The sequence below is a fragment of the Rhineura floridana genome, chromosome 7, assembly GCF_030035675.1.
Source record: "Rhineura floridana isolate rRhiFlo1 chromosome 7, rRhiFlo1.hap2, whole genome shotgun sequence".
Lineage (NCBI taxonomy): Eukaryota > Metazoa > Chordata > Lepidosauria > Squamata > Rhineuridae > Rhineura > Rhineura floridana.
In genome coordinates this window covers 28095950-28118206 of record NC_084486.1, presented here as the reverse complement: position 1 = coordinate 28118206, position 22257 = coordinate 28095950, and the positions used below count along the sequence as shown (strand labels likewise).

General features: G+C 42.9%; 1 protein-coding gene across 1 annotated transcript in view; it reads left to right on the top strand.

Annotated features, from left to right (window-relative positions):
• The first annotated feature begins 2341 nt into the window (after positions 1–2341).
• SLC16A9 (solute carrier family 16 member 9) overlaps positions 2342–22257 on the top strand; it is a 53070-nt gene continuing 33154 nt past the window's right edge. The window contains exon 1 of the mRNA XM_061635078.1: positions 2342–2456. The gene's annotated coding sequence lies outside the window, so the exon portion shown is untranslated. The remainder of the gene's footprint in view (positions 2457–22257) is intronic.

Below are 22257 nucleotides of genomic sequence, written 5' to 3'. Positions count from 1 at the left end.
GAATGATCCTGACTTTAGTGTTCAGTGATACATCTTTGCATTTGAGGACCTTTTCTAGTTCTCTCACAGCTGTCCTTCCCAGTCCTAGCCTTCTAATTTCTTTACATTTTGGTTAATGCCTGTGCCAAGGCACTGATAATCTTTGACAAGTTCAATGCCCTCATTATCAACTTCAAAGTTACATAAATCTGTTGTCGTTACTTCAGTCTTCTTGACATTCAGCTGTAGTCCTGCTTTTTTGCTTTCCTTTTTAACTTTCATCAGCATTCATTTCAAATCATTACTGGTTTCTGCTAGTAGTATGGTATTTTCTGCATATCTTATATTATTGATATTTCTCCCTCCAATTTTCACACCTCCTTCATCTTGGTCCAATCCCGCTTTCTGTATGATATGTTCTGCGTATAGATTAAATAAATAGGGTGATAAAATACACCCCTGTCTCACACCCTGTTGGATGGGGAACCAATCCGTTTCTCCATATTCTGTCAGCCTCTTGTCCAGAGTATAGGTTGCGCATCAGGACAATCAGATGCTGTGGCACCCCCATTTCTTTTAAAGCATTCCATAGTTTTTCATGCTCTACACAGTCAAAGGCTTTGCTGTAATCTTTAAAGCACAGGGTGATTTTCTTCTGAAACTCCTTGGTCATTTCCATTATCCAACGTATGTTTGCGATATGATCTCTGGTACCTCTTCCCTTTCTAAACCCTGACTAGAAATTGTCAATATCAGGTCAACATTGTTTCTGATACTGTGTGCATGTGTGCAAATAACTAGAAAAATACATATTTTTATAAAGTATTAGCTCATGTCTGTTGTGGGCTGTTTAACATCTAATTCTGCTCTCACATTTTCCCCAAGCATCCTTTTGTGTTTGTTTGGAAAAATAATGCTATGTTAATTGTAACTTAGGAAGTGACGGCAGGCCCCAGACGGACTAAAAGGATGAGGTTCTGTAGTGCTGCTTAAAAGCCATAACAGTATAATTTAATTTGAATTTAGGGATGTGCTCTAAAACTGAAGCCTTGCATTCCAGTGTGAGCATGAGTTATACATGCCATAATGAAATCTCCCCCATTTGCTCTTCTAATACTCATTAGCTGAAAAAGAGATGGAGCAGTATATACATTATTCTTCAAAGAAGCATCAGCAGATCTGTAGTTTTGCTTATGCAACCAAGAATTTGTACCTAGTTTTCTATATAATCACCTGTAAGAGAAATTCATTCAAACCAGGGCTCCCACTTTGTATCAGTTTGCAGGTGTTTGCTTTCCCCCCCTTCTCTCTTGTTCTAATTGGTTTTGTGAATCTTGTTGTTTATCACTGAACTCTTCTACATCTGACGTAACACTGCCCTGCTCAGAGTTGCAAAGCCACAGCTATCAGCTGCTGTTCAGTTTCCTCTGTAGTGTAGCAATCATTCTGTGCTATAAACACTCCTTCGCTTGTTCTAATTTCCTGTTTCAACTTGCTAGAATAACCAATCATCCTTACTTTAAGAAGAAAAAAGTACTGCTACAGTGAATGCCGTCTGATTATCTCCCCAGCAGACATGTTTACATAGCACAGGTTAGGGCTTGAGAGGTAATAAACCAAAATGCATTTTTAAGCTTGTGATTTCTTAAGGAAGCAGCTATGTGGACTAAGACATGATCTGTGAAACCTCATTTTATACTCTGATTTCCTTTGCCAGCATTGCTACTAGAATTGTTTAGATAATCCATTCCATAGTTTAACTATAACTGTTTTGCTAACGTTCATTTCTTATTACTTGGGTCCCTTGTCCTTATCCACCCACCTTGTCTTCCCTACTGTCAACTTTTGGAATTGAAGCTCCTTGGGCAAGGAGCCTCTTTTTTAAATTTAGGTTACTCCAGAAAGCACCATATACATTGTAGTGCTGTATAAATTGTGAGTGGGCTCCAAAGAGCCCTGTGTGCATGTGCCTGATGATGTTCTGCACACACATACACATGGGAATTGGACGTTGCTGCTGGCTGCAGTCCATTGTACTGTTTCAGATGCTGTTCTGAAGGGTTCCAAACCCTTGCAAGTGGCTTGGGTGGGCTGTAGGCTCCTATTAAGAGGGGGAGCCTGGAAGGCCTTTGAACATGGAAACAACTTCCAGTTTGGATCTTGGCCAAAAATTAAAAGTAACTTATGGTGCAGGAGGAACACATTGATGCAGAAATCATATTTTCTTCATGAAAGCTGCATTTTTTGGGTGACTGCTTTTCAGGAAGCTGGGTGTCATCTCATGATTGCTAGCATGCATGTGTATCAGCTGACTAGAGGTCTGAAACGTCCTTCTCCTAAGATAATTCAGCCAGGATGCATTCATCGTATTGCAACATCCACATCCTAGGTTTACTTGAGTGTATTTGTAGGAAAACATAATGGCAGAGTTTAGATTTCTATGTTCTTTCCTGCATTGAACTGGCTCTTCCTTAAAGGTAAGATATGATCATTTCTCTTTTGAGTGTGTATGTGAGTGTGGTTGGAGGCCAAGGGCAGACTGTGGGAGACAATTCTGTCTCTTCCCCCACAGCTGTCTGCTGCGGAGGGCTATGGGGCCATGTTCCTCTTCTGCATTGATACGTTAGTGGTCTACTTTCTTATTGTTGAATAGCTTTTTGAACCATGTTTCGTCTGAGACAAAGACTGCCTGAAAGTTTTTTTCCCCGTTTGAAAGTATCTCAAGTAGGTAAAACATGGTTGACTATGTGTAGCTTAGTAATTATTTCTGAAAGGGCATGAATCCCTTTTGTTGAGTCTTTGTAATGAGGGTGGTATATCATATAATTAACTGTCTAGCTGTTGTTCTGTGTGTAAAGTTCCTTTCCCAACATGAAATGCTATGCACAGGGAGGCAGCCTCATTCTCAACGGCTTGGGTCACCAGGGGGCATTCAGTAGGTTTTAGTCTCCATCTCAGTGGTGTCCCAAGTGTACCCCTTTAGCTTCTTCTGTTGTGGGAGAGATGTGGACCCTCTGGTCCTCCAGATGTTGGATTCCAGCTCCCATCAGCCCCAGCCAGCATGGCCAATGGTCATGGATGATGGGAGCTGGAGTCCAACAACATCTGGAGGACCACAGGTTCCCCATCCCTGTCCTGTGGGAAGAATAGGCACTACACTGGGGGTACCAGGTGGGTGCTAGAGAGAACCTGGGAATTATTTGCGACATCTAGAAAAGCTAGCGTGAATCCTAAATCTCATTGCTCTTTTGCTAGTAATAGGAATACTTAGCAATTATATTGTTCTGTTAGGGGTCAAGAAGCTTCACATAAAGGACTGCCTTATAGGTCAGTATTCTTAAAGTCTAGGGAACTGAACTAGGTTCATTGTTAATTGTTTGCAAGGCACTTCGAGGGTAAAGTTGCTTGCTTCCATAGCAATCTTGATGCCCCATCCGCATCCACTGTAGTCCCCAGTGAGGTGCCAATGCAATGTCTACTGCAACTTCTTAGGATTGGTTTCAGTTGATGTCACCTGATGACATGGACAAGGTGCTTGCAACGATGTGGCCAACAACATGTCCTCTTGACCCCTGCCCTTCTTGGCTTATTAAGGCTTGCTGAGGGAGTTTGACCGAGTGGATCCAGGGTGTGGTCAGTGCATCGTGGGAGGGAGTGGTTCCAGCCACCCTGAAAGAGGTGGTGATCCGACCGCTCCTGTAAAAGCCCACCCTGGACCCATTGGTTTGTGACAACTACCACTTTTTTAGGGAAGGTGATTGAGAGGGTTCTGATTCAGCAATTACAAGTACTCTTGGATGAAACAGATTATCTTGACCCGTTCCTGTCTGGGTTCAGGCCTGGTTATGGGACTGAATCAGCCTTGGTCGCCCTGATGAATGACCTTTATTGGGAGAAGGACAGGGGGAGTGGAACCCTGTTATTCTTACTTGATCTCTCTGCAGCTTTTGATACTATTTACCATGGTATCCTTCTGGGCTGACTTGGTGAGATGGGTGTTGGAGGCACTGTTTTACAGTGATTTCAATCCTATCTCCAGTGTCGTTTTCAGATAATAGCATTGGGTGACTGTCTTTTGGCCCCCTGGCGTTGTGCTGTGGGGTGCCACAACATACCATCTTGTCCCCTATGCTGTTTAACATCTATATGAAGCTCTTGGGAGCAATCATCAGGAGATTTGGGGCGAGGTGTGAGCAGTAAGCTGACGATACCCAGCTCTATTTCTCTGTAACATCTGAATCAGGAGAGGCCATGCAAACCCTGGACCTCTGCCTGAACTCGTTGGTGGGCTGGATGAGGGCCAATAAACAGTCTGAATCCTAGCAAGATGGAGGCACTGTGGGTTGGTGGTTCCCAAGTTTGGATAATTGGTCAGTTGCCTGCTTTGGATGGGCTCATACCCCCCCCAAAAGAGCAGGTCCATTGTCTGGGGGTGCTCCTGGATACATCTTTGTCACTAGAGGCACAGGTGACCTCAGTGGCTAAGCATGCCTTTTACCAGCTTTGGCTGGTAAAACAGGTGCAGCCATTTCTGAATTGAGGTAGCCTGACCTCTGTTGTCCACACACTAGTAACCTCCAGGCTGGATTACTGTAATGCACTCTATGTGGGGCTGCCTTTGAGGTTTGTCCAGAAGCTGCAGCTAGTGCAAAATACGGTGGTGAGACTGCTCACTAGGGCAGGGTATTTCCAACATGTCACCCTGCTGCTGAAAGAATTGCACTGGCTACCTATTAGCTACCGGGCTATGATCAAGGTTCTGTTTTGGTGTACAAAGCCCTATATAGCTTGGGACCAGGATACCTGAAAGACTGCCTTATCCCTTACATACCTAGTTGATCACTGTGCTCTGCAGATGAGGGCCTCCTGTAGATACCATCTTATCTGGGGGTCCATTCTGCACAACATAGGAAGTGGACCTTTAGTACAGTGGCACCAACCCTTTGGAATTCCCTCCCCTTAAATATTAGACAGGCACTGTCTCTGTTCTCTTTTTGGCACCTGCTGAAGACCTTCCTCTTTCAGCAAGCCTTTTAAATAGAGACCTTATCCCAGTGTGCACTAGCAGAGGAGCAAGGGTGTATTTTCCTGCCCATCCCAGTACTGCAGTGGGGAGAAAAATCATCATTATAGCTCTCTAGGGGAGGGGATGATGGAAAGGAAAATCTCCATATACACCCATTGAGCAGGTGAAGCAGCAGCAGAGGAGTAGGCCCCTTCACTGGTGATAATTCTGGATGAGGACGCAGCCCACTCATTTGGTGGGTCTGGGGGAGAAGAGGGAAAAGAGGTGACAATGCTGTAATGGCAACATCCTGCAGGACACACCTCTCCATTGCAGAGTGCAGTGGAAGCACTCCAAAATGTAGAAGTGGCAGGTAGCAGCTCAAATACAATACTTTTATTTTTGCATTGCTGCCAAATTGTCACAGGTCTTTGGGGTTCAGTACAGGCCCATGAGTTACCCATTAGCCACTCTTGCTTAAAAGCATGTTGACTGGTGGTGAGGCTGAGAGAACAGCAGTTTGCCTGAAGCCACCAAGCAAGTTGAGGCCAGAGACAATGTTTGAACTGCTGTTAGCCTCTGCACTGCACTGTCACTCTTCCCTCCCTCCCTGCCTCAATAACAATTTGTCCTCTAAAAAATAACAATGAAAGGTCTTGGATCTATGCCTGTCTCAAAGAGAAATACCAGGTGTGCAAAGTTGGGTTAATTGGCCTGGGCCTCTGTCCTCATCTCCAGTGCTTGAACTTAATCCACACCATCACTGTCCATCTGCAGGTTTTCCCCTTTTAATATCTACAGTTTTGTGTCCCTCCCCAATTCAGAAAATAGTCTTGTCCTTACAGTTTGACAAATTGGCTTTCCGCTTGCAACTTCCTGTTCTGTTTTACTGTTTGGTGAGTTACGCTGCCCCACCCATGGATATCAGTAAAAAGCAACATTAGAAACGAGTGTTCAGTGAGAACAAAGGAGTGAAACACAGAGTTGGTGCTTTTTCTATTGTTGGCAGACTTCTTGGGATCTGCTTCAGACTTACATAGGAAGCTTTGAGTCAGAACACTGGTCTACCTAGCTTGGATAACCAGCCAGATGGGCGACTAATAAATTCAATAAATAATAATAATAATAATAATAATAATAATAATAATAATAATAATAATACACTGACTGGCAGCAACTCGCCAGGGTTTCAGGCAGGACTCTCTCCCAGCCCTTCCTGGAGATGCTGGGGACTGAACCTGGGACCTTCTGCATGCAAAGAAGATGCTTCACCACTTAGCTATATCCCTTCGCTCAGACTTGCAGGGAGAAGGGAGGGTTTTCTTCTGGGCACCATTTCTGCATAGTGCTCTCAGCAGCACCAAGCCTTGCAAGAGCAGCTGATCATTTTAGACTGCCGACACTCAACTACTGTGGGGAGCAGTTGAGGCAGAACTTGAGATCAGATCACTATCAAATGCTGTCGGAATCGTGGAGAATACGCTTAATAGAACCTAATTATTTGTCCAGAGCCCAGCAAGGATCTCCCCCCACCCTCAAGCTGAGTAAGGGCATTTTCATGCAGATGGAGGTGTGGCAGGGTAGAAGGCGGCTCATGGACAGATTCTACTCATCCTTTGTGCCTTCCTGCTCTGGTGTCCGCTGTAAGAGACTCCTAAAATCCAGAACTAGCTCGGTGCCAATGACAGTAAGTTCTGCAGAGAAGACTTGGGATTTACACAAATGTTCCTTGAGTTGAGGAATAATGACTTGCTTGTAGATTTGAGGAATGACGACTTGCATGCAGTTGTGAGTGCATGCTGCTCCTTCTAAAGATTGCACTATTATGACTGGATAACCCAGTATCCCTGATTGCGATTTGGTGACACTGGTTAAACGTGATTCTGTATGTAAAGCATGGATATACACACAGACCCCACAAAAGCAAGAGGTGTTTTGCTAGTTTATATACAGGAGCACATATCTCCCACTCGTTTAAGGGTGGAGAAGCAAAGAGTACTCCTCCCACAACAAAAGTTGAAGAGATCTACTACTACAGAAAACTTGGGAAAAGAATGCTGGATGAAGTATACTTTGGTCTGATCCTGCAAGGACTTCTTGTTTGAAAGCATTGCCCATTGTGTGTTCAGGATGTGATTTACATTCCTATATATAAATGGGGACACAAAATGCAAAACACTCAGGAGCGACTCTATTTTCACAAGTGCCTGCATGTAGAGCTTTCTCAAGCAGCTACAGAACACTGCATACCATAACAGTGGGATTAGTCTTTTGACCTTAAATGGAAAATTAACACTTTTTTGTCTTTATTATCAATCCCTTTTGCCAATATGCTTCTTACTTCCACTTGTCCCAACATACCTCCTACTGATTTAAGAGGATGCATTTCTTTCTGTTTATATAGAGACTGTTTTAGCAGAGCTGTAACTGCCATGCCAGTTTTATCGAAATAAATGTATATGTCTGTTTGCTTCTTTCCAAAACAAGCATTAGCCATGACAACATATTAAACTTTTAACAACAAGTCAGTTAAAAGGTGCTTGCATTCCTAAAATTATGAAGCAACTCACTAGGATTCTTACTTGTTACTTTTTTTAAATCATGGACTAGTTTAATGCTCGGTTCCTCAAATGCAATTAAATACTTGAAAACTGTTGGAGAAAAATTCCCCGTGTGCTAAGTCTGAAAAATTCAGACTTCTAGCAGATGCCTATTTTTGTTGCTTATCCAACAGTGGGTTTCATTTTAGAACTGATTTGCTTATGTACTTTACATGGAACAGAGTTTCTGGGTTTCTACCATTTCAGACTGCAGATGAGGTGGAGGATCATATGTTTGAATCCTCCCCCATCTAAACTCCATGCCTTTGGAAAACTGCTTGCCAGGAAGATGGTTATGATCTCACCTTCCCCTTCATGAGCTGGTTTTCTGTCTGCCAAGAGTGAGAGTGCAGCCCACAGAAACTGAGACACTCAAAAATGGTTGAGCCCAGAAACATGACTATCTGCATCTATATAGATCAGCCCATAAATATCTCTAGTGTCAACATTGCTGTTAAACTAAGAGATGCCACAAAATCATGCTTAACATACCCAGTTCAACATGCATTCATTTTCACACTTCAACTGAAACTTTTAACTACATTAGAATTAATCAAGTGAATATTGGCAGAAGTGTTAGGCAGAATTTTTCCTAATGTACAAAGTAGGCCAAATAGCTATCAAGAAATTGCATTCTGTTCTGCTAAACATTTCATCAGCTGCTGTATATGCTGATGCTCACGGAGATATGTGATAACTGCACTCTGGGCAAGTATTGGTACTACAGTATATGACTGAGGGACAAAGTTATAGTATTTCTGGTAATAAAACATAAAGTAGCTAAACACTGTAACTGCTGCATATGTTGTCACTTTTCTTTCTCTAACCACCACCGTGTCCTAATTTTCCAAGCAAAACACTAACGTGTATTGTGTTTTCAACTGGACCAAATTTGTTCAGCCGTCACAAATTTTCCAGCTTCAGAGCTGTTCTACAAATAAGTTTTTATTCCCCCTGACCAAAGACATCTGTAAACCTCAAACATGATAATTTTCGTCACTACATCCACAGCTATGCTACAAGATGGATGTGGCAAAGTAGAACGTACAAAGTCACCTTATACTGAGTCAGACTGACTAGCTAGCAGTGAGCCTCCAACAGAAGCCATTTCTTTCTTTCTTTCTTTCTGAGCCTCACCCTATCTAGATAGCTCATTCCTAGCTTACATTTCTTGCCCGTGGCAGAAATGGTGTGACTGCATTCCCACCAGTATAGTGAAATAGTTGGGTGTCATCCTCTAGCAAATGCCAGGGGCTATGGCCCTCAGAGGGCCAGACTTCCTTTTTTTGAGGGCACACATATTTTAGGACCTAGCACCCTGAATGGAAATGCCAGGCAGGCCTGTTGTAGGCACAGCTGTCATCATCTTCATTACATCCAATACTTCTGGCCTCAACAATAATGCCTTGTTCAAGACATTTCCCCAGAGGCATTCTGGAGAAATCAAGATGGTGGCTGCTTTTTTCTCTAGCCACTTTGCCCAGTTCTTCGCAACACCACAGCCCGCTGCCTTTTTCTCCTCTACAGCCTGGTATGCTTTTTTTGTGGTAATGGGGGGGAGGACACCAAGTTTTTTCTGGGGGTGGGCCTGGAGGGCTCCTTGGCCAGGGCCTCTTCAACTCTGGGCTGCTCCTGTGCTGAAGACTTGAAGGCACTTGTATCTGAGAATTTTCAATGTCTAGAAATTAAAATAGTGTACACCAATGAAATGAGGATTTTATTCCATTTCACAGGCACATATCTCATGTAAATTACCCTAGGGTTACCTCTACTTTTCCTTAAAAAGAATGACCTGGGGAAACTGAACAGAGAGAGAGAGAGAGCTTTACGTTGCCTCTTGTATGGCTGGAGGGCATGGGATGCATCAACAAGAACTAGTCTGAACTAGCTTCAAGGGTTCCTTCCTCTGAGATTTTGTATGAAAAAATACTACCACATTTATGATGCCAGCAAGCAAAGTTAAGAGTTTAACTGTGTCACCTTTCATGTATCTATTTAATTTTCAGATGGGTAAAAGAAAAACACAAACCTAGTCAGCATTAATAAGTTGTAGGGCTGACATTCAGTGCTGCCTGTTGTTGTTGTTGGATTTCTTACCTGCCCTTCACTATAAGGTCCCAGGCCAGGTCACAACAATGTAAGAATACAATATTAAAATCAGTTAAAACAATATTCCAAGCAGACATGGCCAAGGTATATTGACAACAGCAGTCTTCTCTCTTGTAACAGTACAATCCTATATCCATTTCCTTGGAAGTAAGACCTATTGAAATCAGTGAGACTTGCTCCCTGGTAAGCGAATTTAGGATTACAGTTTAAAAACTGGGCTGCCCCAGACACATGTAAAAGTGGGTTCACTTCCAAGATCAGAATGCCAGTTGAGGGGGGAAATTACCTCAGGAACCCAGCTGTCTATTTAGTGTGAGGGCAGCAGGTATGGAGCAGGGTCCAGCACACCTGCCCCACAAGCCCATTTGAGAGTTAAATCCTATCCTTTGCTTTACACGTGCTTGGGGCCAGCCAACATTTACCTGGTTAAAAAGAATTAGAATGGAACAAATGGTACCTTCAAGAAAATGTTGCAATGTGGAGAGCACCTGTTCAGTGTGCCAACTAGCCAGCTATGCCTTCTTTTGGGATACTCCATTTTGTTCCCTCTCCCACACGCTTTTTTGTCCACCTCCCCCAGTAGTCAGTCAGCATTCCATGTCCATTGAGCATGCGCAGTCCTCACTGAGCTTTTTGCTCCCTGCCCCAGTTAAGTTTTCCTGCTTTTTTGTTGTTCTTTTGCAAACACTGAGGTTTTCTAACCGTGTTGATGCCTCCTTCTTGTATGTGAATGGTGCTGTTTCAGTAACATAAGGACCAGCACTTAGAAAATGAAAAGTTCATTTTCTCTCCATTTAAAAATCAAAGTACTCCTGTGTTATGTAAGGCTGGAAAACCTGGGATCCAAAGGTCTTCAAGCATGAGCCTCAAAGTTCAGTTCTACGTGTCATATTACTTGCTTCTAGAAGTCCTCGACTCCAAAACCGGCCTCCCATATGACAAGAGATGTGGGCAGGATCTTCTGTTCAAGAAACAAAAGCTCCAAGTCTCCTTGGGACCATTGAATTAGTTGCTCAGTTCTTTGGATCCCAGCTATTAGAACTGATATACTGAATCATAATGGATGAAAGAAGGGCATGACAGCAACAGCCATTTTCAGTTAACATCAAAGGATTAGATAAATAGATGGAGAAGTGTTCAGTTGGTGGCTACTGCCCCCCCCATGCATATCAGAAGTGTAATATCTATTGTTGGGGACATATAATTACATCATCTGTTAGTCTGGATCATGCACTCTGCTGGTTGAAGCAGTATTTGATTAGGAGCTTGTAGTCACTGGACAGAACAATAATCCATGCATTGATGCAATTCTTGTGAAACACTTTCCTCTAGTGGCCCTCACAACAACCTGTGATGAGTTCCATGGGTTGAACATTTATTTATTTATTTATTTTATTTATTATTTCAATTTATATACCGCCCTTAGCAGAATAGCTCTCAGGGCGGTGAACAAACAAGATAAAATACAATATATCATAGTAAAAAATCACAAAAACATGTACAAACAAACAACAGAAAGCACAACAAAAACAAAATACAACACAAATTTGTATGTGTTGAATTTGCATCATGTCCTTCCAAGAACCTTGGGATGGTAGGCATGTGGTTATCACAGTTTATAGGCTACGTTGAGCGGTAGTGACTTGCCTGAGGACACAAAGTAACTTTCACATGTGAGTTGGGATTGGAACCCAGATTTCCCCTGTCCAGGTCTGATAACCACCCTTCCTTTTCTTAAAACCTTTTGCCATTTAATATACTCTCATCCACTAGCTAATCTTATGCACATGAGTGCTTCAAAGCAGATACGGAGCTCTTGCATGAACAAGTATTTTCCTCTTCAGTGTCAGGGGCACCTCTGCACTTGGGTTTGCTGTGCCAGTGAAAGGCAAACTACATGTTGCATTCAAATGCATGCAGTGAGACGCCAAGAGAATTGTGAAAAACAGCTTCAGAAGGCTACAGTTCTAGTGGGGGAGTTCTCAACTCTTCTTGTGCCAGACATTTTCATGATTCCACACACCCTTTGCTACCTTTTTCTCTGTGGAAGTTCTAGAAATATGTTTGTGAGCTTAAACCCATCTGAAACGGAGAGGGTTCTGGGTTCTGTTTTGAGTAGGAAATTAGAGAAAACATCTTCCTCCTCACTCCCCTGCTCAGAATTGCAACTTTCTGAAGCTGCTTTTCATTTATTTATTTATTTTTAAAGAAAAGATCTCATTTCACATGTAATTTTGCCCATTTAATGAATAAATATCCTTTTCTTGGGCAAAATCTCTGGATTGAGATAAATCCTCGTAATCGTATTTTTAACAGGCACGTTTATCCAATTTATTTTGGCACGGTATGGCCTGCTTTTTAACAGTTGTTCTCAAAGCAGGTTATAATGAAAAGAAAAAGAACACAGAAATAACATTAAAACACACAGATTAAAAACAGAGAGCTGGCAATAAAGCAAGATCTGGGCAATAAAAGGCTTGCCTAAAGAGAGAGGCCTTGAAAGCTCATTCAACACTAATTATATGATACAAACATAAAATAGAGCACAAGAGCTGCTTTATGCCAGGTCAGACAATTTGTCTACCTAGCCCAATATTTTCTAGGCTGCCTGGCAAAAGCTCTTCAAGGCCTTGGGCACAGGCCATCATCTGCTACGTGATTCTGTCAGAGACTGGATTTGGACTCTTCCACATGCAAAGCATGTGCTCTACTATCACTGCACTAAGGTCCATCCCCAGACATTCTTTGCTTGGCAAGACCAAAGGCCCTGCCTTTTAAAGTTTAGTTTTAAGAATGATCTTACTGGATTTGACACGTGAGCCAGATGAAGCACAATGGAGATTGTCTCTAAATTGCCTGTAAGAAACAACTTTTAGAAACCAATTTGCCTTTTCCTATTACTAAAGGGGGGCAGATGAGGAGGGTCATTTTTTAATTAATTTTATGGGAAATGCAAGTTTGACATACTGGTGCTTTGACGCAGTTTACCAATTTGGAATAATTGGACAAGGGAATCTTGCAAAACTCCAGAGGTGTCATGCTTGCCATTGCAAATTCTAGTTGCTGTTATACTTCCAGTCTAATTATTCTTGGATTATCATAATCTCACTTTTAGGCTGCAGGCCACTGGAAAAATACTAATTCAGTGTGGGAGTACAAGAAGAGCAAGTGGGAAATGGGCCAGTAACCTGCTGGGTCTTGCTTACTGGTTCTGTTATGCTTTTGATGAGCCAGTCAAGTTAGTTTCCAGCTAAGTCCTTTTTGTCAAAGCAAATTCAGAACGCATGATCTAAAGAATCAGGTTTCATGAACTTCTTTCAGAACAGAATATTGCAGCTTTAGATACAATAGATATTTTTACAGTAACTTTTGTTTTTGCCAAAAAAAGAAATCTCCCAAACATCTGCTGACTCTCTTGGTTAGTTTTTTTATGTGACAGCATTTTTTTAAAATAATATTTGTATATACAAAATCCCTAAGTGGTTTACATAAAATACCATAACATCATAAAAAGGAATATACATACAACATTATACACAGAAATATATCAGTAAAAACAGAGAATCCATCAACAAAACATTGTTAAATAGCAATAAATAATAAACCAGCAGTGTGATTAATTTTAGGAGCCTATGTAACTGCAATTTTTCCATAATACAGTAACCCTGCTCTTGAGGGTAGGTGAACAGAAACATCAGAAATGAATTCTAACACCTGATGATATAATTACCCTCTCCTTACTTCTGAACATAATAAAAAATTAGGAGATGTACCAGATTTTCTTCTTCTTCTCAGCGCAAGCCCTGGCATGCTCCATATACAAATTGAAACACATTTTCCATGCATATTTCCATTTGATGGTGGCGGTTATGACTTGAGAGAGTGCCAGGGTATGGTGTGAAGGCACATGAGGCCACCACCTAGCTGAAGTTAAGCAGGTCTGGGTTTGGTCAGAGCCTGGATGGGTGACAGCCTAGGAACTACAGGTATGCCACCTTGGGTTCCATGAGGGAAGACTGGTGGGTGTGGTGAAAGACTAGCCCTCTTTTCTATCTATAATAAGCCTCTGACCAAAGAAACATGCCTAGACACCTCCCAAACTTCTGTAGTCACCAAAATCTATATTGGCCTCCTCACACACATACATACGCCTTAAAAATACCTGGGGATACCTAATTCTCTTTGTTTTTTGTATTGGCAGAGAGTCTAGCAACAAAGGAAGCCCAGGCCAGCTTCCATTAACGTACCTGCAAGCTGTTTTGAAACACAAGTTGCCTATTTTAGATTTCATTATATGTACAGATTAGCTAGTTGATTCTGTGTTTCCTTTTCTTTTAAAGCAATTTCTCTCTTCTGCTTGGTCCTTGAATAAATGTACTTAATTGGCCTAGCCTGGGTTTAATTCACCCACCCCTGCTCATGCTGGCTTCACGGAGTTTGAAGGAAGGTCTGTAAAAAGTCCTGCCCTTCTCCAGAAGTGCAAAGCAGAAACCTGAACTTTTCCCATCGGGTTCAAAAGACACATGGTGGCAGCTCTACCTCACAGAAAGTAACAGGTGTCTTGTAGCCTGTCCTACCTCACAGGGTGGAGGGTGCTTGAATCCATTTGCCACAGCATGGTATAAATGTAAGGCAAGATATAAATAGTGAGAAAGTTGTTAAAACCTCTTCATTTTTAAAAGCAGAGATTATGAACCCATTCCAACCAAGCTGTGAATCAGCACCCAGCACAGCCAGGCAAAGGCCCAGTCCCACTGGGACTGACACTATCCTTCTCTTAAATAAATAAATAAATAAATAACCCAGCGATGTACAGGAGTGCTGGGTGGTGTGGCAGCTACAGGCACTGCCGTGGTAATTCTCTTTGGGCTCCAGAGCTACTGCCAAGGATTTTTTGGAGGGGAGAGAGGCTCCGCTGGGGATAGGAACATAGCAAGCTGCCTTATACTGAGTCCAACCATTGGTCTATTTATTTATTTATTACATTTATACCCCACCTTTCTTTTCATGATAGAAACCCAAGGTGGCTTACATATGGTTCCCAGGCAGTCTCCCATCCAGGCACTGACCAGACCTGACCCTGCGTAGCTTCAGCAGGGAGCTGGCCTTATGTGCCTTCAGACCATACCCTGAGTCAGCTGAGCTCCGTATTGTCTACATTGGCTGGCAGCAGCTCTCCAGGTTTTCAGATGGGGGATTCCCAGCCCTACCACTGAGCTATACCTTCCAGATGTTGCTGGCCGCTCCCCCCACCCCACCCCCTGTTATCTTAAATGCGAAGTGGCTGAGGGTTGTCCTTCTCTCTTCACCCCTTTCCCCACACTTATTTTAATGTTATGTTTTGTAGTGGTGGCATCTCTCTCTCTCTCTCTCTCTCTCTCTCTCTCTCTCTCTCTCTCTCTCTCTCTCTCTCTCAAGAAAGGGTTCCTTCCTTAGAGTGAGGTGGCAGAGGAAAGACTCTGCAGTTATTCCTTTGCTGTGGTAGCTAGGAAATCATTTTAAAAATTAGTTAAAAGTTTAAACTATAAACAGTGAACCAGAGCAAGAAGAGGGAGGAGAAAGTGCTTCCATTGCATTAGCAGCACCCAATTTTTTTTTTACAATAGAAATGCATTAAAATGGTTTAGTTGTGTAGGATTCTAGTTAAATTGTCCAAAATAAGCAAGGATGTGAAGAAACTGTATCTTAGAATTGTAAATGTAACAATGTTGTTTTGTTGTAAACACTGTCGGATTCTACTGTTGTGCGCCACCCCAGTCTCCAAGCTGTGAGATTTCCAGGGGTCCCTGCGCTTGCCTAGGGTTTGGTTTCCTTGGGAAGAAGGTCAGCGGAGACTGTGGTGTCTTTATGAAATATGGTTTATTTATTTACACACATTCCAACCTGAGTTTATGATGGAGGGGTTTAAGGCATCTGCAGTCCAATATCCAGCTTTTCCATCAGGGTTACAGGAGGCACCCCAAAGCCATGATGCAGAGACCCAGTCTGCCTGCCTCTAGTTCCCAGCCTTTTCCAGACACAACTAAAAACATAAGCCTTTCCCCAGCCCCTGGAGGGGGGGGGAGGCTCTCCTCAAGAGTTTCAATGACAAAAGAATCTCCCTGGCCCATTCACCAGTTGATGGGCACCTGATAGACCCATTAACCCACCTGGCCACTCTATTAGATTAACAAAAGAAACTCATCTGACCAGCAGAGCGGGTTTCTCACCCCCAGGTATAGGATTCCAAATCAGAGGTTGGAAGGTTGTTGTTGTTATGTGCCTTCAAGTCGATTACGACTTATGGCTACCCTATGAATCAGCAACCTCCAAGAGCATCTGTCATGAACCACCCTGTTCAGATCTTGTAAGTTCAGGTCTGTGGCTTCCTTTATGGAATCAATCCATCTCTTGTTTGGCCTTCCTCTTTTTCTACTCTCTTCTGTTTTTCCCGGCATTATTGTCTTTTCTAGTGAATCATGTCTTCTCATGATGTGTCCAAAGTATGATAACCTCAGATTCATCATTTTAGCTTCTAGTGACAGTTCTGGTTTAATTTGTTCTAACACCCAATTATTGGTCTTTTTTGCAGTCCATGGTATCTGCAAAGCTCTTCTCCAACACCACATTTGAAATGAGTTGATTTTTTTCTTATCTTCTTTTTTCACTGTCCAACCCTCATATCCATACATAGAGATCGGGAATACCATGGTCTGAATGATCCTGACTTTAGTGTTCAACGATACATCTTTGCATTTGAGGACCTTTTCTAGTTCTCTCACAGCTGCCCTCACCAGTCCTAGCCTTCTTCTGATTTCTTGACTATTGTCTCCATTTTGGTTGCTGACTGTGCCAAGGTACTGATAATCCTTGACAAGTTCAATGTCCTCATTGTCAACTTTAAAGTTACATAAATCTTCTGTTGTCATTACTTTAGTTTTTTTGACGTTCAGCTGTAGCGCTGTTTTTGTGCTTTCCTCTTTAACTTTCATCAGCATTCTTTTCACATCATTACTGGTTTCTGCTAAGAGTATGGTATCGTCTGCATATCTTAAATTATTGATATTTCTCCCTCCAATTTTCACACCTCCTTCATCTTGGCCCAATCCCGCTTTCCGTGTGATATGTTCTGTGTACAGATTAAACAAGTAGGGTGATAAAATACACCCTGTCTCACACCCTTTCTCCATATTCTGTCCTTATGGTAGCCTCTTGTCCAGAATATAGGTTGTGCATCAGGACAATCAGATGCTATGGCACCCCCATTTCTTTTAAAGCATTACATAGTTTTTCATGCTGTACACAATCAAAGGCTTTGCTGTAATCTTTAAAGCACAGGGTGATTTTCTTCTGAAATTCCTTGCTCCATTCCATTATCCAACATATGTTTGCAATATGATCTCTGGTGCCTCTTCCCTTTCTAAATCCAGCTTGGATGTCTGGCATTTCTCGCTCCATACATAATAAGAGCCTTTGTTGTAGAATCTTGAACATTACTTTACTGGCATGGGATATTAAGGCAATAGTTTGATAATTCCTGCATTCCCTGGGATTCCCTTTCTTTGGAATTGGGATATATATTGAACGCTTCCAGTCTGTGGGCCATTGTTTAGTTTTCCATATTTCTTGACATTTTTGTCAAAATTTGGAGAGATTCAGTCTCAGTAGCTTGTATCAACTCTGGGGCTCTGGGGAGTTTTCCGGCTGATAGGGCTGGCACTCCTGTCGAAGCCCTGGTGGAACTGTGGAATGCAGAAATGACCCGGGCAGTTGACATGATCGCCCCTGTGCGCCCTCTCCTGTGTAGAGCTCATGCAGCTCCATGGTATACTTTGGAGCTGAGAGCGATGAAACAGTACAGGAGACGGCTTGAGTGCAGATGGAGGCGAACTCCTGATGGTAAGTGCCTATACTAAGTTGTATTTAAGGGCAGTGAGGGCAGCAAAAAAGCAACATTTTGCTGCCACCATTAAATCATCTATCTGCCACCCAGTGCAGCTTTTTAAAATTGTCCGAGGGCTATTACATTCTGGCCCTACGGACATGGTGGAGTCATCTGAGGCGCGCTGTAATGAATTTGCTAGGCACTTCCAGGATAAAATCTCGTGCATCCGCCAGGACTTGGACTCCAATGTTATAGCAGCTGAATCGAATGAGGTGTCCAGAACACAGCCTTGTCCTGATTTCCTGGATGAGTTTCAGTTGGTACAGCTTGAGGACATTGACAAGGTGCTTGGACTGGTGCGTGCAACCACTTCTAGGTTGGATCCTTGCCCTTCTTGGCTAATAAAAGCTAGCAGGACTGGAACAGCCGGCTGGGCCAGGGAAGTGATTAATGCCTCACTGCGAGAGGGAGTGGTCCCTGGCCACCTGAAAGAGGCGGCAGTAAGACCACTTCTGAAGAAACCGTCCCTGGACCCAGAAAATTTTAACAATTATAGGCCGGTAGCTAATGTCCCATTCCTGGGCAAGGTCCTGGAACAAGTGGTTGCCAGCCAGCTCCAGACACTCTTGGATGAAACTGATTATCTGGATCCATTCCAGTCGCCCTGTACGATGACCTTTGTCAGGAGACAGACAGGGGGAGTGTGACCCTGCTGATCCTCCTTGACCTCTCAGCGGCTTTTGATACCATCGACCATGGTATCCTTCTGGGGCGGCTCACTGATCTGGGATAGGCGGTACTGCTTGGCAGTGGTTCCGCTCCTATTTGGCGGGCCGTCTCCAGAGGGTAGTGCTTGGGGAGCATTGCTCGGCACCCTGGGACCTCCAGTATGGAGTTCCGCAGGGGTCAGTTCTGTCCCCCATGCTTTTTAATATCTATATGAAGCCTCTGGGTGCGGTCATCAGGAGCTTTGGAGTGCGTTGCCATCAGCATGCTGATGACATGCAGCTCTATTTCTCCTTTTCATCTTTTTCAGGTGAGTCTGTCGACGTGCTGAACTAACAAACTGAGGCTTAATCCAGACAAGACTGAGATGCTGCTGGTGGGTGGTTCTCCTGACCGGATGGCGGATGTTCGACCGGTTCTGGATGGGGTTGCACTCCCCCTGAAAGAGCAGATTCGTAGCTTGGGAGTCCTTTTAGAACCATCCCTATCACTTGAGGCTCAGGTAGCCTCGGTGGCACGGAATGCTTTTTACCAACTTCGGCTGGTGGCCCAGCTACGCCCCTATCTGGACAGAGAGAACCTCGCTTCAGTAGTTCATGCCCTGGTAACCTCTAAACTAGATTACTGCAATGCGCTCTACGTGGGGCTGCCTTTGAAGACGGTTCGGAAACTGCAGCTCGTACAGAATGCAGCGGCCAGACTGTTAACGGGGACCAGACGGTCCAAACATATCACACTGATTCTGGTCCACTTGCATTGGCTGCCTATATGTTTCCGGGCCCGGTTCAAAGTGCTGGTTCTAACCTACAAAGCCTTACACGGCACAGGACCACAATACCTGTTGGAACGCCTTCCCCGATATGAACCTACCCGTACACTACGTTCAACATCGAAGACCCTCCTCCGAGTGCCTACTCATAGGGAAGCTCGGAGGGTGGCAACAAGAAAAAGGGCCTTTCAGTGGTGGCCCCTGACTTATGGAACAATCTCCCTGAGGAGATATGCCTGGCGCCAACACTTTTATCTTTCCGGCGCCAGGTTAAAACTTTCCTCTTCGCCCAGGCATTTTAATATGTTTTAGCATGTGTTGGAATTGTTTTATCTCTTAAAAATTTTAAATCTTTTAATGTGTTTTAAATTGTTAATATGTGTTTATTGTATTTTGATGTTGGTCTTGTGCACCGCCCAGAGAGCTTCGGCTATGGGGCGGTATATAAGTTTAATAAATAAATAAATAAATAAATAAATATTGGTATACCATCTGTTCCTGGTGATTTGTTTCTTGCAAGTATTTTAAGAGAAGCTTTTACCTCACATTCTAAAATTTCTGGTTCTTCATCATATGGTTCCTCCATGAATGAAACTGTCATCCTTGCATCATTTTTATAGAGTTCTTCAGTGTATTGCTTCCGTCTTCCTTTTATTTCATCTCGGTCAGTCAGTGTGTTCCCCTGTTGATTCAACATCCCTACTCGTGGTTTAAATTTTCCTTTAATTTCTCTAATCTTTTGGACTAGGGCTCTTGTTCTTCCCTTTTTGTTGTCCTCTTCTATTTCTATACAGTAACTATTGTAATAGTTTTCTTTGTCTCTACATATTAGTCTCTGTATTGTTGCATTTAGGGTCCTGGCCCATCTCAACCCCAAACCCATAACAATACTTAACTGTGTGATGAGGAGTAAGTTGTCATTCCTAACTGAAGCCAGAACAATACATTGTATAGGGTTTACTTGGCAGTCTGCCAAGAAGCAATTTTACTGATATATTTTATTTATTTATTTATTATATGTATTAGTTAATTTTCTTCATAAAAATGAACCCAAAGTGACATACAATAAAAAGATTAAAACCAATATAAAACTAACACAAATCCTGTGCAAGTTTGCTAAGAATGGATTGATCATTTGCTTATTGAATTCAATGGGATTTACGGGGCAGGGAGGGGGAAGGGGGAGAGAAGGGGAGGAGGGATAGGGGTAGAGAGGGAGGGGGAGGGGAGGAGATTGGGTGGGTGGGCACTGGGCAAAGCGAAAGCCCCTTTCCTTTCTAAAAGGAAAACATTGTGAACAGTATCATTCTTTTTCAGGGTTTCCCCCACCTTGCAACAGGCACATGTAGTCTTCCCCCACCTACAGCAGGCACATGTAGTCTCCCACATAAATTTAAACCAAAGCTGTGAGCTACAATCCCCAGAAGAGGGGCTGACTGTTAAACCACTCTGGCCACTGGAGTTCTGTCAGAGGAATATGAGTCTCCTAACGACTCTCAGCACCCTTCACAAACTACACTTCCCAGGATTCTTTGGGGAAAGCCGTTAGTGTCTATATAAAGTCAAATAAATGTCTGGCATGGGTGTGGCCCCCTGATTAGCCAAGCCAAACAGCTGTGAGTCTGGCTTTTAGAACACTGTCAGTTCTTACTGAGCATGCCTGATGCTATAATAGACTTCAATGTAAAATTTCTTATATTAATTAAAAATCAGCCAGGCATGTTTTTTAACTTTTAAACTGCAGAAGATGAAGGTCAGAGCATGGGGGCAAGGTCAGTAATAGGATTACAGGTACTCTGTGGACATGGATGATTTTTAATTTCAACAAATTATGAGAACTCTGACAGAAAAAAGTGCAAAATGGGTCTGGTTTTTCTCTCTCTCTTTACACTTTGAACTCTTGATTCTCTCTGACTGTTTTATGTATCACCATGAAAATTTAGAAGGTTTTTAAGCAAGTGTTTCTGAGTTCAGGACTATAAGTTTTGTAAAGTTTTGTTTTGAAACGAGTTTATGGGAAGCATCAGAAAGGCATGGGGGTATTTTCAATTTAACATTGCGGAGTGCGAAAAATCCATGCTGGCTATACTATATAGCCACTCTCTGCATACTATAGTCAGCATGGATTTTTTCTTGCCCCTCCCCCTGGGTCATTCTCTCCCTGGCCCCAAACACACAGAGAGAGTAGGCATATACACAATAGGCTCTGGGTAGTAGATCCAGTAAAAATAAATGTATGCTCTTGAATTTTCATGGTTTTACAGGGGGTCCCCCCCAACCCCCCCATCAAATTAAAGCTTATATTAGTAGGGTGCACAATAAAAATTACAGATCAAGTGCTTGCCCCTACCACACAAGCATTGATCCAATGCACAGATCTTTATATATCTTCATTATTTTATATTATTATAGGATTATGACAAAACCACACAAAAAAACCCCACAAATGCATCTGTGGACACAGACATGACCTATGACTTGATAAAAGATATACAGACCCATAAGGATCCATGCTTTTGTTGCATGGCAGTGCTGGAAAGCACCCAGTCTATCAGTGGCTTGTGTGGTTCACTCAAGGTAGATGTGATCTGTGATTTTATGGTGTTTTGTGGGATGGAAAACTATGAAAAAGTATACAATTTCAAGAGAATCCATTTTATTGACTCTGTGTGTGCGTGCACACACCTTCTATCTCTAGCACTCCATTCTGTCTCCCGATTCCTGTGGCACCTCCCGTTCTCCACCTGCCACCCTATTTGGTCACTCAGTCTGCCCCCCCTTCCCTTCCTCCTCTCAGCTCAGGTGCCACTCTGAGCCTTGAAAAACATGTGGCAAAATGTGTTGCTCTTCTAACTTCTTTCAGCTCTATTTACTTTTCAAGAGGAAAAAAGGTAATTACTGTTACAAAAGGAGCCAGGCCTGAATGGAGGCCAGGCTGATAGGAACTCTATATTCCTTGAAACACCAATAAGGAATAGAAACGAGACCAGAGTACAGCAAATACTTGCCTTTATTTGAACCTTTGCAAAGGGAGGGCCACTCTCAAGTGGCTCTCTCGAATTGCTGACAGTCATCATATTTATAGGCTATAGATGCGTCACATACATAACATTAGAAATGCATAGCTAATCAAGAATACATCATTGTTTAATTTCTCAGCATCTGTCTATTCTGGTCCACTTCTCTGTTCTCCTTCCAAACTTCC